Here is a 16,825-nt window from a genome sequence, read left to right as displayed (position 1 = left end):
GCAGAAGCCCCGTTTATGCTATCTGGTCTTCATGTAGTCCTGCTTACTGCTGGAAGGCAGACCAGCAAGGACAGGAGATGGTTGCTTTCCATAGGCCAAAACTCGGGAGGCATATTAGCACCATCGCCCTGTTCAGAGATGATTTTCCCAGCTAAAAGCAAATGATAACACTTTAGTCATTTTTCATTCAGTTTCAGACGCTGAAATGGGGATTTCAGCCTGCCCTCAGACCAGGCGTCTCACCAGCTATGTAGCAAACCTCTGCTGATGAATCTTTGAGGGTACCGTCCTGAGCGTGGGGTGGAGTAGCTTGTGCGTGCCTGCGGACTTTGCTTGTCACTCCTGTCATCTTTCACATGATTTAGGTGAAGTAGGAACTGCTGGGACTGAAAAGACAGCACAGTAGTACAGGCCTTGAGAAATTGTCCTGAGCTCTGTTTTCCTCAGGCTCCTTGTCAATGCATGTAACAGTAGACCACTACTTGAGAGCAGGGGTAAAGGAGCTCTGCTTTCCTGTTCTCAGCCTGTTCTCTCTGTGGCAGATGTGAGCAGGTGGTCAGACTCTGCTCTCAGGCCTATGAAAGGCTAACGTGTTCATCAGAGGTCTTTATGTTGTTCAGAATGCTGTAATTAGCTTGTCTCACACTTGTATTAGATGTGCTGTGGGGTTGGATTTGTGGGGTAAGTTGTCTTGCCCTTCTTTAGAGATGGAAATCTGAGATACATAGTGGTTTGTCCTATGTGGCAGAACGAAGAAAGCACTGTCCTTTGCTAAGGTGATAGTGTCCATTTACACTGATGGAGAGAAAGGCATATTTTGAGTGTATTGATTACACAGTGATAACACACCAAAAGTGCTGGTAGGATGAGGTAATAAGGAGCAGCCAAATCTGATTAAATAATGCCATTAATCTCAAGGGCTGAGTTAACACATGAAAGGGAAGATAGGGAGATGATACTGAGCTGACCTGCTTGGCTAATTTGATCCCAGCAGCAGGTTTTGCTCTTTTCTCTCATCATAGCAGAAGCAATTGGCTGGGTGCGCTAGGCAGGAGGAAGGCACTTGTTAGACCAACCTAAAATAATGCGACAGATGCTACAGAGCTGAAGGGCGGCTTGTGTGGAAAGGACTTGAGATGACTCCAGGACTCTGAGATCAGAAGGTATCTGTAGGTGGCCCTCCTGCCTGCCTTTGTCTCTGAGCAAAACTACTTGAAACTGCAGTAAGAAAACAGAAGAACAGATGTGGGTGACAAAACTGCACGGTGAGATTTTTTTTAATGGAATGTTTGTTAGTGCGGCGTATTTTTTGTGAAGGCTGAGAAGCCAAGCGTATTTAGAAACACATTTCAGAGGGATACATGCAGATCAAGAAAAAAGAATCTGGCTACAAAACAAAAATGGAAGATGTGTGCTTTTGCTGCAATTTAACTGTGTTAGGCTTACTCAGAACCTCAGAAGTCTGATCTCCTTGGACATGTGCCTTATGTTACCTTTGAGGAACTGCATGTTGGTCAGTACCCCTTTGCTTTGTCTAATGTCTATCAAGGGTGGAAGTTTATTGTGTAAATCAGCACACCTGTTGATTTATTCCAGTCTGTTCTTACTGTTATGAATAAATGGCAAGTGGATTAGATGAGTTTTCTGAAGTGCTGAGTAAGCTCGGAGTTGACACAGTTGCAAGTCTGCAAGACAAAATAGCCAAACAAGCTATAAGATTTCAGAAACACTTGTGAGAGTAGTTACAGAACACAGAGGTGTCACATCCTAGGGTACAAGGGAGAGGTGCTGTTGGGCAAAGTCTCATTTGTCTTTAGCTGTGCATAAAATCAGAAGGGATCCCTTCTTCTAAGCCTCTGCTTTGGGGGAAAATTTTTTGATCTTTTCAGGGCCCAGAAGTTCAGAGTTACTGCAGGACTGCTGAGGCCTCACAATTTGGCAGGAAAACTCATTCTGTTGCTTTGCAGCTCAGCCATTTGAGGAGCTGCTTTATCCTGTTAGGTAGGAGCTATGAATGGCTACGGCCATCGATGAGGAGATCAAGGGAAGGAAATCAGTGTTTCCTCTTGCTAGCTGCTAGGGGGAAGGGGTAGTCTAGAGCTGAGTTGCACAGTTTTATGTGGTACCAAGAAAGGAGGAGGACTTGGCTGCAATGCAAATGGCTTACCATGTTATTCTAAATCCCTCATGTCAGCAGGGAAGGGACTGAGGGCCAAATGAGGTGTGGTGTGTTTTTAAATGAGCAGTGAGGTGTGTTTAAATGGCTAACTGCTGAGAATGGGCATAAGATAAGCTGCCAGCACTTTGAGTGAGTATCAGCCTACAAGGGTATACCATGCCTAAGCTTGATCCTTTGCAGATGATCTAGGCCATGACATTAGAATCTTGATGTGTTATCTGGGAAAAGTTAATCTAAGAAATGCATAATGTGCTGCTTGAGAAATTAACTAAAAAAGCTTGTCATAAGCAGGGAAGGTCCTGGGTTGTACTGATGGCTGTCATCCAACCCCTGGTGTATTTAGACACTGCATAAGTGAGACAGAGGATGGTTATGATCTTATGTACTGCTATAAATGGTTCTCTACAAAAGGGTTGATCCAAATGAGCAATGCAAAGTAGGAGGCAGTGAGAGAAGTTAAAGAAGCTGGTTTTGATATATCAGGAGGTGGGAAGCAGGGGATGATGAGAGCCTTCCGTTGTTATTTCACCCAGGTTAAAATGGGTTGGCCTTCTGTGAGAGTAGAGATTGTGTTACGTGTTACGTAACCAGCTCAAAAAAGGCAGAAGTACACACGAGCGTATTCCTTTTAAGGTAATTGCATCTGACAATTTTCCAGGGATCCTTAACACTGAATCCCCATTCGTTGTGTTCACTGTGCACTGTATAAGCGCTAATACAGTTTTCTGCGATTGATTCTTCCTTTTTGCCTATATCACTAATTATCTTGGTATGTTTACAGAAAACACATTTTGAAATGTGCTTTAGCCACCTCAAATACACTTAATGTAGGGTAGCTGAGTAGGATGAGTTACATGGCCTTTGAGATAAAGGATCTCATATTGACTCACTTACGGCACCTATCTAGTAACATCCCTGTCAATCTGATGGCTTCATCAAGGCAAAGCGATTGTGAACAACCTGTAGGCAGAGATTAGTTTGTTCACTTGTTAGCCAGTAGCTGCAGACGCTTACAGTTTCTCAGAGTATGTCTCTGGGGAAAAATAATAGAGTAATTCAGAGGTGTAAGCACCAGTGTCTAAAACCTTCAAATTGGCACAACGGTGTCCTGCCCTGCCTCCAGCTGCTGCTTCAGTGGGTGCATTTCTTTCCCTAGATCCTGTGTCCTATCTGCCAGCCCTGTGCATAATTTTCAGAGACCCAAAGGCGTCTACAGTGTCACTGGGCATCTGTGTTTAGACACTTGAATTGTTCTGTGACTAACAGCGGACTAATATTTAGTAGTCCTTAGTACTGCAGTTGATGAAACTGTCACAATTCACACTTGGCTTTGCCAAGCTGAATACTCAGTGGGCCAGAATCTACGGATAATTAAGAATTAACATGATTGTTTGAACAGAAGTCATTAACGGCACATCTGTACTGTTTTGTCTTACTGTTGAGCAAAGTGCTTATGTGAATGGTGGGGAAGTTTTACAAGAAGAGCATAGCTTACTTAACATGAGCAAATTACTGCTGTGTTATTTGTCTTGACAGGTCCAAGTGTGTTTCTAGCTTAAACACAGCTGTGTTCCAAACATGATTGCATTTCTATATTGCAGCATAAATCATTACTGGTGAGCTCACGGGTTGTGAGAAGTTGAGATGTGCTAGTGCATAAAGCCTAAAAAGGTTGTAACGAGCCTATGAGGTCTGTGCTGTTCATATGTGTCGTGGTGGGTTGTGCAGACTTGTTAAGTGGCAATGAGAATTAAGTTCAGCTGTGCACTACATACCTTTTTCTTGTTTTCTTTGCTCTGTGTCCAAGAAGCTTGCCCTGCTTTTTCCCGTTGTAGGGGGTGTGTGTGTAGAAAAAGACAATAGTTAGAGCGGAAACATTAGCGTTAGTTCAGGGGATAGTTCATGGATGTCAGTTTGTGTTTAAAAAAAAAAGTACAGAACTTGAGTGCTGGAGAAAGGAGTAAAAGCAGATTGAAACAAGCAGGGAGCACAGAGGTGTCAAGGTCTCTAACCAGCAAGTGATGCTGGTGGCTGAATGTAACTAAATGACCCCCCCCCCTCCCCACACACACTCCCCTGCATCTCCAATTTAGCAAGCAGCCATGATTCTCACCAGCAATTTGTGCCTTTCTCAACTGACCGCTCTATGTGGAGGACAGCAGCTGATGAGCTTGCGGCTGGTGGTTCTCCAACCCCAGGCACAGACAGTGATGATCTAGTTGGGAACACTGTTCCAATGCCTCTTTAATTTGGGTAGTTAAAATCCCTTTTTTTGCTTGTTTAAGAAAACGAAAGGGACAGTAAGCTTGCAAAGCTGCACTCCTTTCACAGTTACGAAAGGCGGGAACTAAGGTGGCAATTGCCAGTGTTTTGTCCCTTTGTCCATATGCATTATAATACAATATTTAACCTTATTTTACTGGTGGGGGTTGGGGGTCGATTGGCCTTTTCTGAGCAATAGGCTAGAAATGAGTTGGTGGGACAAGCACACTTACAGACCTTGCAACTCGTTCATGGAAGACTCAAAAAGGGAAGTGATTAGATTGATCTGTGTGCTAGCCGCTGAAGAATTGTTGCCTACTTCTCTATAACCTAGATCCAGTAAGGCATGTAAGCATTCACTTTAGTCTGTCAGTACAAAGGCAGCTGGAGACCATGCTAAGCGCGTTAATTTCCATGGGCCATAAGCGTTGACCTGAAAAAGGGTGTGTTTCTTGATCCAAGTCCTTCATGATCTCTGTTCCCTGGTGGAAGCTGGCTGTCAGGGTCAGGTAGCGTTGCAGAAGAGAAGCAGAGTCTCAAATTACAGGCCAGTCCTCTTCATCCTGCTGTTTTGCTAGTGAGGCTGAAAGAACCGGTTCAGAGTATCGTCGCACACAAATAGAGAGCACTGGGGACTCCAAATGCTAGATGTATACCATTTTTGCAAAAACTTTACAGGGGAACCAATTCCTCTCTTCCTAATGTGATTCTCTTGGATTAACTCCCGCACTGTCAGGAATTGCAGTTGCCTTCCCCATGCAGGGGATGCATGCCTGGGAGCTGCATCTTCTGCTGTAATTCATCACTTACCAGGGAAGATTTATCTAATTGCACAAAAGGGAATCAGCTGTTTTTCTTCCTTCCCTTCTTCCCTCCCTTCTTTCCTCTCTCCTTCCCTCTCTCAGAAGTCCTAAATGTCAGTGTCTCTGTATCCCAAGACTGACACTCGTGCAACTGTGAAGGCTTGTTCCCCAAATCCTAGGCCTGAATTAGAATTTCATCCTGCACTGTGTATAGCAACATAACCGTGTCCCCCCTGTCCCAGCCTAATTAATTTCTGCCGTTTAGGATGCATGCAACTGCTGCGTGAGCAATTGAAATAGTCATTATTTTATTATGAACCTCTTGTAAAAGACTTCATGGAACCTCTTAACAGTTCTCAAAGCCTTTGGAACTCCTTAAAAACAAGTAGTGAGCCTCTGGAGCCGTTTTTCCTCCCTGACGCAGTTAGCGTTTCTGCCCACATCGGTTTCTGTTCTTGTTTTGTTTCATTTTAGAAAATGTAAATCTTCTTTCAGAGGACAGAACAACAGATTATTTGACCTGTGAACTTAAATGAGGAAATGCAAGTCAGTTCAGGAAGCTTCCCTGCGTGCTGCTTACATTTTCTAATCACTGCTTGCCCCATGCGCAACTCAGGGCTGGAGTACAAATATTTTGAGGGTTAAGAGCCGATGGTGGGAGGTTTCAGTATCTCTGCTTGAACAAGCGTGTTATAAAATCTGGTTCAGATCCTGCTGGTTTAGTAACGCAGTTAATGTCATAAAGATAAGATCCCCATTTCAGTTCTGCAAGAAACTGTCCAGGAGCTCTCTGGGTTCACTGTTCAATGCTGTTGGAAGGTGAGGTTGGTGGTTTACAGAGAGGAGGGAAAACGGAAGTTGGCATAGCTCAGCTGGGAGGTGGGGGCTCCTGCCGCTGCTGCGTGGTCTGATCCCAAGGAAAAATGAGTGAGCTGCCCCCATGGGCACCAGCCAGAATGAGTGTTTGAGTCCTGTGAGAAAACGGACGGGCTGGCTCTGTATGACTGTGCTCCCAAGGCAGCTGCAGTGCTGGCATGCATGCAGGAGCTGACTGAAGTCTGTGCCACGTAAAGAGCTGCTAAGGACCTGACCTGTGTCCTGCGTGTGCTTCCCAGGCTGTGCTTTCTTTCTAGGCTTTGCTTTGGGCCAGCCCTGGTCTGCTCTTATGGCCTAAACTCTCCACAGTGATGTGACCAAATCATTCAATCTAGTTTCATCCTAGAGGGGTCTAGTTTGGGTGCCTTGAGGGTGCTCTGTAAAGTGAATCAAAGTGCAGTAGTTGGCGACGAGAGTGTGATGGCTTCAGAAGTACACCCCTGATCTGAATGAAAGCGCTAACACAGTGGGAGCCTGCGTGCTCTGAATGCCTCTTGGCAGTGCTACTCTGTCCTCTGTTTTTGTGTGTGTGTGTTTTTTTTTAACCCTCGTACGCTGAGCTTCCTAGTTCTTCATGATGTCCCAGTGTCTACTAATTTCTCTAAATCTCCATTGGAGATTTAATCTATGAATATGGAGAACGAAGTAAACTCTTTGCCTGCTCCCATATGCTAACAGTAAGAAGAGAATCTTGGTAATTACATTTTTCAAACTATGTTACTTAGTTTTTCCTGTTCTCTCAACCATGATGCTCACTTGATTCCCCTTCTCCTTTGGCAGGTGTTCTCACTACTTACATGTTACAGCAGGGGCTATCTAATCTTGCGGTGTAGGTGTGTGAGAGATGGAGAGCACATCAGTATGAGTCAGTAGAAACTTTTTTTCATACATATGAATAGCAAAGATAATCATAACTTTTAAAAGGAATTGAGCTTTCTGCTGTTCTTGATCTGTATATTTCACTTGATTATTGGTCTCTGCAACTTGTACTCCCTGGTGTGTTTACTGACGTGATGTGCTTTGGATGCCTTTTCACTCTATGCCCCTTGCTATTTCGTCTGGTTCTCCCCCTTGTGACTTGAGGATATTTTCTCTTCTGACAGACTACTGTACCAGATAAGTCAGCAAGGAGGACCAGACTGGTGTTTGGGTCAAATGGAACTTTCTCTTCTGTTATTTAAACAGCACTAGCAAGTACAATATCTTGTCTCAGTGGTTTTACTAGTAGAAATAGCACACTCTACAGGTAATATTTCAGGATCCAGGAAACTAGAAGTTTAAGTCAGGCTGCTGTTAGTATGTTACCCACGACCACCTTTTTCTGTTCCCGCTCTTCAGTTCTTGGCTAAAGGGGGATGTTTTTAATTGTATTGGAGTTTTTCACTGAGGGTTAAATCATAGGGAATATTCTGTTTTCTCTTTCGAAAAATGGTGTAATGAAATGCTGAATCTCTTCTGCTTATTTTCTCACCAGATACTGGTCTGACTGGCGTTCTTGGAGCTGAATCTCATTTTGTTGTCCCTGCTACCCAGGGATGTTTTTCTTGCTTTGGTCTGTGTTATTCGCCTAAATAGTGAATAAGCTGTGGTGGTTTGTAGATTTTTGGTATAGTCACTTACACCTGGGGTCGGACAGGCTATAAACCCCTTCCAGTCTGAGATCTTCCTTTGACAAACCAAGTTTGACTGTAGAGATGTCCAGCAGATACAGGAGAGGTCTGACTGATAGTATTAGATCTGTGTCTGTAAACGTGACGGTAACTATCTCGTTGTAAAGCACTCTGAAGTGTCAAGTCTTGATAAATTGTCTTCCTCATTTTTATTTCCAGTAACATGTATGTACGTGTAAGAAATAAAAATAAAATACTGGCACTGCTTGTGCACACTTTGTGTGTATGTATATGTAATATTTAATATTTGATGTAGTAGTTTGGAAAGGAAATCCGTGTTCATGTAGCGCCATCTGTCACTAAGCATATGTAATGCAAATTGCATACAGCAGTGGTATATTTCCCGTATAGGGAAGCAATGCTGAAAAGTAAAGAGCAGCTCTCTCCTCCCACATATCCCCCCAGCAGTTAAAACTCAGATTTGCTGGCAAATCCTCTTCTGCTGTTTTGGAATGCACATGCTAAAGGACGTGGTGTATTCATAAACCTTTTCACATGTCCGTGGGAACTTTCTAAGAAAATCCTGTATAGCCACACAAAAAAACCCAGCTGTTTCTGACAGCCTTTTTAACTCTGAAGTGAATCCCACTTCATGAAGAGCAAACCGAATTTCCCTTTTTAACCATGCTTTGGACCATTTCTGAATTGACCATCTTCTGAGCAACACTTCAAAATGACTTTTTAGGCAAAAAGTAGTTCGGTAGCTCTTAGAGGGTGTTTAATACTGCTGCATGGGTCTACATGCACAGCGAGCAAGTTTGATGACGCTTATCTTCGTATGTATGTGAATTACCCATCACAAATCATCCAACTGGCACTCGGCCAAAACAGGCCTCTTATGGCTTTGAGGGAGTGAGAACTCTGCCTTTTTTCTTACTGGCTTAAGGCTAGAGGTGTCTGGAGATGGACGGCATTTCCTGAACTGTTAGAGGTTTCAGAGTAGTGCCACTGACTTGTGTATCCACGGGGGGGGGGGGGGGGGAAACAGAACCGCAGTTTGGGGGGAGCGAGTGCAAGGATCCCTTGTTGCAAGGAGGGATTGAACCACTCATTTCTGGGGTTTCCTGCTCCTTGTATCTCTTTGCCTTCATGTTCAGCTCCCATGTCATCTCCAGAGCCCATGTCCAGCTGCAGTGCTTACTTTCCCGGGGGGGCGGAGGGGGGGTTGTCTGCATTGCAGGTGGCTCTCAAACTATTTGCTGCCTACTTTCCAGAAACGCTTTTGAAGCGGCTAGTTTGGAGGCTTGTTCTCTGCCTAGTGTTAATCGTTGCATACTTAACCAATGATTGGTATGGGGAAGTCATGCATGACACTAACTATGATTTTTCAGGCATAATAATTGGGTGAGTACAACTACTAGTGGTAAATACTTACATCCTATGGTGCTATCACCAGAATGTTTAGATCAGGTTCTCTGAAGCTGATAAATTTGGTCTTTTTTCTTCCAAAAATCAAAAAATGCAATTTGCCCATTTCACCATTATCTGTCAGAAATCATGTGAAATCAGTTTGATTGACTTGAATTTGAAACTAGGCCACAACTACAATTTTATTTAGTTTTCTTGTTTCCTTCATATGTCGAATTGAAAAAGTAGCTGAATCTAATCAGAAAATAAAACAAAGTGGGCTGGAATTCCTGTTGAGAAGAAAGGTAAATGGTGGGTTAAAGGGGCCATACAGGTTTGTGAGAGCCTAACATAACCAGAAGTGTTTTCTGATAGCCTCTTGCAGTGGAGCCAAAAAGTATTTGAAAGCATAGCAGCTACATTGGCAGGACACAGGTCCCAACACGGAACACAGCTGGAGGAACGGTACCCCAGACACTGCTGTTCCCAGCACTTTCTCTGACTAGAGTTTCATGCGCTAAGCCTTGTCTATGACAAACTTTATAAGGTGGGTCTGGCCTTAATGATTTTATTTCAATTTTATGTCAAGTATTTCAAGAATCTTGGGAGACTGAGCAGCTAGGATTTCACCAGTATAAAAGGAGGAATTCAATCCCAGCTAGTCTTTTATGGAGGCTTAAGTCTGCCGTTGATTTTTATCATGATGTTTCACATCTCCAGGCAACTGCAAGCAATTGTGGAGGGACATCTCTGGGAACCGGAGAGTACTTCGCTGGGAGTTCAGTGATGGGAGAAAGTGTTTGGAGGAGGTACAGGATGTCCTGCAGAATCAGGTTATAGCCAGGGCTACTGCCTGTAGCTCATCTCTTCTGTTTCTGCAGGCGTTTCTGTGTGGCAGTCGATTGTCTCCTCTGCTGAAGAAGTGGCAAAGGAAATGAGGAGGATGTAAAAGGAAGGAAGTGACAGAGCGCAGGAAGAAGAAAAAAAAAAAGGCATTGATGCTTGCTTTAATATCTGTTTGCTTATAAAGAATCAGGCCATGCCTAACCCTTATGCATGTGCATGGACTGGAAAGCAGTAAGGCTTCAGAATATTCTTAGCTGTTGCCTGCTGGCGATTGTGTTACTTAATTCCATTTTCTCACAGCGCTTCTCTGGGCAAGAGGAATCCAGAATGGGAGGGAGAAGCAGCAGAGTTTTTTGCTCTTGTTGCAGCATCCCTAACTGACAGATCTGGCCATATTCAAGAAATGTAGTCCCTTGCATCCTCTTTAAGGGAGGGAGGAAGCTGAATTAGCCCTAGAGTGCTTACGGAAGTCCAATAGCGCGAGCAAGCTGACTGATGCATGAAGTAGTTAGTAAGCAAAGGTGTTGAGGAAGAGACTGCGCTATCGTACTCAGCACTGAAATTAGCCTCCTTCATTAAGAGTGTCCAGCAAGCATAGAAAGAGACCTTGCTTGTGAGGAAATCCTGGTGCAGGAGGGATGTGGCAGGTCTGTGATCAGCCAGGCAGCAGGAATGATGGCAGGACATTTGGGCCAGCTGGGGTCTCAGGTGCTGAGGTGAGATGGGTGGCTTTTCCCTCTGCTTCCCACTGCTAAAAGCTTCCAGCCAGCTCCTCCATTGAGCCACCCAAAGCCTCAAACATGGGAATCCCGCCAGGAAGAATCTTCTGGTAACTGCACTGTTCTGCTGGATAAAGGCAAGTGGTTTCCATTCTCCTGTTTCTTCTCACCCCTTCTCTCACTTTGGTAGAGAACTGTCTTCCCAGAAGTAGGAGACGCACAGCCCCAGACAGACCTTCCCCACTGTGCCTGTGTGCGCTGTGGAGAGATCTGAATCACTGTCAGCGGATCACAAACCACTGCAGGTTGCAGTATAGCCTTCTCCAGCAGAGGCAAGTCCCTTCCAGGTGGGTGCAGGGATTGGCTGTGCTGTGGTAAAGGGAAGCCAAGCTTTAAAACCCATCCGTATGCTGCAGGTGCTAACTGTGTCACTGCTCTCTCAGCTGAGCAAAGCTTGTAAATGTATGCTGGTTTTAAGCAGGTTAATTACCCCCTGATGTGGACCGCAGAGTAGAAATGCACTTCCTTACATAAATGTAGCAAAGTCTGCCTTTGAGTGCCTCTCACAGAGTTGTTAATACATTACTCGAAGGTCCACAGATACCGCTGGCAAACAAGGACCAGAACAGAAAAATGGCTCACAAACCAGTCACGATGACATTATCTCTGGTACCAGTTAAATGGTATGGCTTTACTGCCACGGACTTCCTTTCTTCCTGTCCGGCTGCCTGCACCGTTGAATTTGACGAGGCATTTCTTTGGCTTTGATGATGACCCTGAGCAGAGACTGAAGCTCTTGCAGTGATGCAAGAGTGAGCGCTTGCTGTGGCAGTGCCGGTCAGCAGAGGTCAGCAGAGGACCTCTGTGCTGTCTGGCATCTGGCTGGGAGTGACTCACTTGTTTCAGTCTCCCCTCTACGTGCTTTAGGAGAGACTGATGTTTTTTGCTTTGGAAAAGGGCTTTTGCATATGTGAAAACAGATTTATTATCTAGGCGTTCACAATTTAAAGAATAAAATCAATTCCCAGGTCACGGAAAATGTACTGTTCTGCATGTAACAAAGGGTAGTTTTTTCGCCTAAAGTGAGTGCTGTACGCTATAAATTATGTATAACTCTATTACAATATAATCAGTGCTAAGTATATATGCATATACAGAGCACGCTAAATTATGTATCTTCCCTTAATATTTCATGAATAAGAGGCCTGGCATATATTGATTTCGTTTAGACCCCAGTTCAGCAAAGCATTTAAATATATTTCTATTCTTAAATCCACGAATCATCATAATGGGATTGTGCATGTGCTTTCAGTTAGATATGTGTGCTTAACCACCCTGTTGAATTTGAGCCATCATGTTAATCAGATGAATATTTTGAACTAGTGCCCACGGAAGCCAATGGGAGCCATTTCATCAGTTTTACTAGGCTTTTGCCATAGTCTCTTGGAGTAGGATCCAATTTTTATATATGTATAGAATATATAACCGTGTGTGTGTGTGTATGTATTTGATGTAGGAAAATTCAAGGTAGAGGTCCACTGAGAAGTCTGTCTGAGTCTGGAGTTGCCTTGTATCATGGATTTCAGTAGCAGTCTAAGAAATGAAAGAAAGCAATCTCAAAATGTCACCGGCAGCTGATTACTCATTCTTCTATTGCACAGCGCGCGTTATTCTGAAGGCTGGGCGCTCCCTCTGCCCTCACGAGCAAGGCAGTGTCACTTTGGTAACAGGAGCTTGTTTTCACTTAATAGAATCTGTCCTGCAAGTTACGGGGAAGATAAAAGTTTTTACAAGACGGTAAACAAAATTCTCAAAAGTACTGAGTGATGTAAAAGCTTAAATCTCCCCGACAGCCCCCGAAATGCAGAGCTCTGACTGAACAGTGGGGATGGCTTAGCTTGGACCAGCTGATAAGATTAGGCCTTCCAGCTGTTTCACTGTGCAAACGTCTGAGCTGATTGTGAATTAGCAGCTCAGGCACTGTAACAGTTTGCAGCACAGGTATGGGGTTATGCTACGCAGATTTGGTTGTTTTGCTTATCCTGAATCTGCAGTTTCAGACTAATGCGTTATCTTTTTCTAAGACAACTCAGCTGTTGGGATACGTTTGTCTTCCAATGGGGAGGTCAGAAAGGATCGATAAGTCTGATAAAGCAAGCAGTTGCGTTAAATAGGTCATTCCATTTGGCCCTGGTTGTAGTGTTACAGAAGCTGTACTTTCCAGAACAAATCTGCCATGCAAACATTAGCGCACACACCTAATTTTCCTGGCTTTGTGAAGATTTTCAGGTCATTTAACGCCTCTGACTCTGCTTTGAATCTTATGTTTCTTCTCCAAGATATATCCAAAATTTCACTCTAGAGAATGTGATTACAGTAAAATCATTTATAGCCTAATGTAAAAAAGAAAGCATTAATTACATTATAGCTGTGAATTTATAAAACTCTTGCATAGCTAAGAAATTTAATCGAGTTTGCCTCATTGCCAGCGGTTGTTGGAAGTAGTCATTCAGGGCTGTCCGTGAAACGTAATAAAAGGGGTTTATGTGCTTCCCAGAATAAATTCCTTTTTGCGTTTTGCTTTTAAAGTATTTAAGAAGTGTAGGGTTCCCCCCTTTCCTTTTTATAACTTTTGGAAACAAAAGTAAGTGATGTAGTGATGTTCTAGGGTGCTTTCTTGATCTGATTTTATCTTTATTCCGCCAGCCTTAAAAACGGTCGGATTTTTGGTGCCGCTGCTGCACCAAATCATGCTGGTTAATGGCCTGGCCTGTAGAATGCTGCTGCTCACAGCAGATGTTCTTAATTGGTTTCTTTATTAAAAAATAATTGAAAAAGATGGGTTGGACGCTATTTTATGCCAGATCAGCAGGGAAGAATGGAAGGCATGTGCTTTCCGTTTGTTAGGGTGATCAGTGTAAGCATCAAAGAGCAAAACTGGGAGGACAAGTTGCAAAAGTGCTGACTCTACCTGTGCCATACTATACCTGTGTACGAACTACTGAACAGGCGTGTTCATCAGTTTCTGCCTTCCTGGGAGGTGTTTCAGTGAATTTAACTGGAAAAGCAAGATTTCCCTGTAGTCATGGTTACTGGCTATCATTAGTTGAAATATTTGCCCATGTGATCTGCTCTTGCCTGAGTCACCAGTACCTGTCACGTGGAGGTGTCCATCTTCAAGCGCAGGCAGCTGGCCCTGGTGTTGTGGCGGTGCCATCGCAGGGGTGCGGAGCTCGGGGGTCAGCGGCTGCGTGCCTCTTAGCTGAGCTAGGGGGACCCCTCGCCGCCCCTTGAGCAGAGCTGTCTGCTCCTCGCTGGGAGGGCAGAGCTCACCCTTCCACGCTGTGCACAAATGCTCGTTGCTTTGTGCAGTAATGGACCACACTGGAAACATACGGGCATAACCTTAAAGCCCAGTGAACTGACTTCCACGGAAGAACTTTTCCTCCTTTCCCTCCTCCCTTTTTTTTCTTTTTAAATCTCTCCAGGACAGAGGCAGGGGACAGCGGCTAGCGGTTTTACCTTTAATATTTGCAAACTACAGGCTGGCTGTGCTTTCCTCTTCAGCTTTTCACTTGCAAGTAGTAATGGTTAATGTTTCCTTCTGAAAGCATGCCACACGTGAACTGGCTCTTACAGAAGCAGCTTAAATCATGTTTTATTGCCTTATTATTTATCAATAATAAGCTATTAGGCTTAAAAATTAGAGGTCATAGTCAAGTCTGTATGCTGTCTAATGCATTAATATGTATGCAAATGTTGAGCCATTCTGGGTAAAACATCTCCTCTAATGGGTCTTTAATATTGCTGGACTTTGGTTCCAGGAGATATTTAAACTAGTCCAGAACTTAACTACGATATTGAAGTTTAGGGGTTGATCTTTGGTTTTTCTGGCTGCTTTAGGAATCAAGTCATATTGGGATGGTTTATTGGGTGTTGGGAAGAAAGTAAATTTCCAATTGTGAAATTAGCATGGACGTACGGGTCCCAAGACCTCTGCCTCTAAAACTCTTCATCCACTGTTGCTCGATTATAACTTCTGAGATCCCAAAATAGTTAATTTACTGAGACTAAAAGCTTTTGAGCTGGACGGGCCATATTAATGTAATTCAAATGATGATATGACAATATTTAATCTCTTTCCTGCTCTATATTCTTTTTATTTCCTTGGAAAACCTGAGGAGTGCTATTTATCTTCTGATCTGAAGAGAAGAAAAAAACTGAAGTCAATTATTTTTCAGTTTACCCTGGAGGGGTTTAGAATTTGTAGACTTCACTGAGTAGAAAAAATTGAGTTGGTCCTTGTATCGCACGGAAACTTTTCTTCAATTCACTTCTCTAGATTTAAGAAATTTCATTTAGATATTAAGGATATATTTCATATGTCAGAAGCTGTTAACTATCCTGCAGCAGAAAATCTCAAAAGACATCAATTTGTAAAGATGGTTTTCTTTATGTGGGGCAAGCAAGCCAATATTTAATTCTAACATCTAATGGTACCAAAATTTAGTTACAGCTCCCTTAAAAAAAAAATAAATTTGGAGTCTTATATGATAAAACTAGAATTAGATCATGCCACACCTCAGGTCTGTCAGCTTGCTTTGCAAGATGTGTGAAGAGCTTTGCACATTTATTGTAGAAATGCTTCTTACGTATTCTCTATGGTTATTAGTTGGAAAGACTTTTGAAGTAATGGCTAAGCTTGATATGCGTTATTTGAATCACGTTTTTTAAGGTCTCGCTATTAACAGAAGAATTGCCGTGGCTGTTTCAGACAAACAGCTGTATAGCAGATGGACGGTGTAGTGGACAATGCTGATGAATGCTTCAGGAAAGGGTAGAAGGAGCAGAGAGCGCTTATAGAGGCCAAGCTTGTGGCACCCCCTTCCCAGCAGCTGGCAGCTCAGAGACGTCTGTGAGCTAGGTAATGCATCTGAATCACTGTCTTCAGTAGCTGCCAGTGGACTGATCCCTCATGAATTTTTCTGTTCCTCCTTTGAAATAATTTAAGTTTTTCACCTTCAGAGAGTCCTGTGTTAGCAAGTGCCACGAATCAGCTGCGTCTGTCCCCATAAAGGTGCCTCCTACTAGGCAGAGAATCAGCCCGAGTCTGATGTCCCTTTTAAATCCCATGGAAACCTTGATAGAAGGGAGGGAGAGCTGCTGAGGGATTGATAATGGTAGTTCCTAAATTTGGAGTGGAGTCTCAAACTGTAAGCACCTATAGTTGGAAACTTTTCTTTTGCACAATAAGAACGAACCATGAATTTCGCAGCTGAGAAGTGAGAGGGACAAAAATCAATTCTTATAAGTGGTAAAATACGTGATCTCATGGTTATGGCATTGGGCTGGAGATCTCTGTGGTTCTACCACAGTTTGTGTGCAACCCTGAAGTGTCTGCCTGTCTCTATCTGCAAAGGAGATAGAAATGCTACTATTGACCTAAAAATTGCACAGCTCCCAGCATGTGGGAGCAGACTCCCTGGCACATTTGCATGTCTTTGTCCTTACAATAGCTCCAAAAGACAAAAAGGTGGCTCTCTGACCCTGTCTCCGATGGAAGAGTAGCACAGGCTAACAAAGCTATTTACCCGAGTCAGGGAGCTGGGAGCAGCATGAAGACTTGAATCAAGGCCCTTGGCTTTAGCCTGATGTCTTAGCTACTAAGCTGCTCTGCCTCTCTGAGCAACGCTTTTGTAAGGCACGGGTGCGTTGGAAGGCTTAATTTATAAATTTTTATAAATATCTGTAAACGTGTTAAGAAAAACAGTGAAGGTGATATTAGAAGTGCGTTATTCTGTTGGGCAGCAGCAGCTGGAATATATCAGTGCTGCAATTACATTTGATGGTGCCTGTACTGTGTTTCAGGAATGCTGCCAAATGGCATTTTATTCATACCTCAGAGCTCTGTTCAGATGAAAAAAGTTAATTTCCAGGCTTCTTGGCCAAAAAACGCCCGCAGGTCCTTATACAATTTGACTGCACTGGGACCAAGGCCTGACTCAGAGCAAAAAGCACCATTCAGGCTGGTGTCATTAGTGGTCAGAATTAAGACTTTAACAAGTACCTCTGACAAGGGTGAGGCTAGAAGTGGTGCTTCCCCAGCCAAGATGTTAGTGGCTA

General features: G+C 43.6%; 1 protein-coding gene across 1 annotated transcript in view; it reads left to right on the top strand.

The window, feature by feature from the left end:
* The window catches only part of PTH2R (parathyroid hormone 2 receptor), a 57,352-nt gene that overhangs the window by 40,261 nt on the left and 266 nt on the right, over window positions 1-16,825 (top strand). The gene's annotated exons all lie outside the window — the stretch shown is intronic.

Source organism: Struthio camelus, chromosome 6 (genome assembly GCF_040807025.1).
Source record: "Struthio camelus isolate bStrCam1 chromosome 6, bStrCam1.hap1, whole genome shotgun sequence".
NCBI lineage: Eukaryota > Metazoa > Chordata > Aves > Struthioniformes > Struthionidae > Struthio > Struthio camelus.
This window is presented reverse-complemented; position numbering and strand designations above follow the sequence as displayed.